Here is a 2,500-nt window from a genome sequence, read left to right on the forward strand (position 1 = left end):
AACCTTTTTATTCAGGAAGACTTTTTCATGTCAACTCTGGTTAGCGATCTCTTTTTTCTTCTTTTTTATTTTTACGTTTTTAACTCTGTAGCACTTTGAGATTCACTATGAATGAAAAGTGCAGTACAAATAAAATGCATTATTATTATCATGTATTATTACATACAGTGTGTCATTATAATACACTGTATCTACTGCTAGTACACAGAATTAATTATAATGTGCAGTGTGTTCATAACATTCAGTACATCATTATAATATGCAGTATGTAATAACACTTGCTCTGCCTGTAATAACACTCTGTCTGTAATAACACTGTATGTAATAACACTGTATGTAATAACACTGTATGTAATAACACTGTATGTAATAACACTGTTTGTAATAACACTCTGTCTGTAATAACACTGTATGTAATAACACTGTATGTAATAACACTGTATGTAATAACACTGTATGTAATAACACTGTATGTAATAACACTGTTTGTAATAACACTCTGTCTGTAATAACACTGTATGTAATAACACTGTATGTAATAACACTGTCTGTAATAACACTCTGTCTGTAATAACACTGTATGTAATAACACTGTATGTAATAACACTGTCTGTAATAACACTCTGTCTGTAATAACACTGTATGTAATAACACTGTATGTAATAACACTGTATGTAATAACACTGTATGTAATAACACTGTATGTAATAACACTGTATGTAATAACACTGTATGTAATAACACTGTATGTAATAACACTGTCTGTAATAACACTGTCTGTAATAACACTCTGTCTGTAATAACACTGTATGTAATAACACTGTATGTAATAACACTGTATGTAATAACACTGTCTGTAATAACACTGTATGTAATAACACTGTATGTAATAACACTGTATGTAATAACACTGTCTGTAATAACACTGTCTGTAATAACACTGTATGTAATAACACTGTATGTAATAACACTGTATGTAATAACACTGTCTGTAATAACACTGTATGTAATAACACTCTGTATGTAATGTATGTATGTGTATGTAACGCCTCCTCTGTATACCTGCTCTGCTCTGCTCTTCTCCTCCAGCGGCGCTCTGCTGCCTCCTGCTGCCTCGGTCACGTGATTACAGCTCCAGCTGCTCCAACTGTCGCGATACTTAACTGTTTTAATGAGAATTCTTCATTCCCGCTCAAAGCGTCTTCAGTCAGACTGCGTGGAATCTCGCGAGAGCACGAGGGTTTCATTCGTCTTTCTGATTGGCTGATTCGTCGTGACGTCACCTCGTTTGAACGGGAGGTAAGCATGAGAAACGAAATGTGTCAAACAGGCAGAAATAAGACTTCCGTTTCAGCAACGTGGCCTTCAAAATAAAAGCACAAGCAACCCATAAATTATTTTTAAATGATTTTTTTGTCCTAAAAATGGATGATGAAATAAATCATTATTTTTATTATTAAATAAATAAAAACATTATCTGTCTTTCTGTCTGTCTACAAGAGAGCGAGGACAGTGATCTGTTCCTGATATCCAGTGCTCTCATTGGTCTGTTCAGATTAAAACAGGATCTGATTGGACGGGACAGACCCAGGTTCTTCATGGTTGGATCTGGATTCTGCACTCTTGGTCCGTCTCTCTCTGTCACACACACATTCTCAAGTCCAAGTCAAGTCCAAGTCATTAAAGTCAAGTCTCAAGTCTAAATGTAGAACAGCAAGTCAAGTCAAAACAAATCAAGAGTCCAGTATCAATTTAATATCTTAAAGAAAACTAAATATCTAGGACTTTTCAATGCAATATGGTTTTAATAGGATAAAAACTTGGTAAGAGCATCATGAGTTTGATTTCTATAATCAGTTTCAACTTCAATAAATTCAATCATTCCATACAAATTCAGAAAACAGAATTTAAATTCAGTCGTCTGCTGGAACAAATCTCATCACTTTCAATCTAAGTCATTTACACAAACACAAGATCTCAAGTCAAGACTTTAGAAACCTTTTCAAGTCATCAGAGTACAAGTCAGAGTCAAGTCCCAAGTCACCAGAACCCAAGTCCAGTCCAGTCTCAAGTCTTCTCTTCATGCATCAAGTCAAGTCTCAAGCAGTTAGAACTGTGACTCAAGTCTGACTCAAGTCCAAGTCATGTGACTTGAGTCCCCACCTCTGCCGATGGAGCCAGTCTGTTGTCGTAATCACTTTTTTTTCAGTAATTTACTTTTTTCTTCTTTTCAAAAATGTATTATGAGTCTTTTTTATGTGTAGATATTAATAATTTCATAAAATGAGTGAATGAAAAAACATCATATGTATTTAATAGTTTTTATTGTGTTTTACAGTAAATCCTGTCTGTAGACCAAATGTTTTCATTACCGAGTAAAGTTTGAATTGAACATGAAGCAGCTGGACAGAAAACATTCTGTAGGGCCTTTATTCTGAAGAACCGTGAGCATGCGGTACAGGAAGTGTGGTTGTTGTTGCCGTTAGCTTGACGCCGCCGG

This window comes from Centroberyx affinis, unplaced genomic scaffold, assembly GCF_046629955.1.
Source record: "Centroberyx affinis isolate AG114_WGS23_722 - 3 ecotype Tasmania unplaced genomic scaffold, CSIRO-AGI_Caff_v1 ptg003801l_1, whole genome shotgun sequence".
NCBI classification, from domain to species: Eukaryota; Metazoa; Chordata; class Actinopteri; order Beryciformes; family Berycidae; genus Centroberyx; species Centroberyx affinis.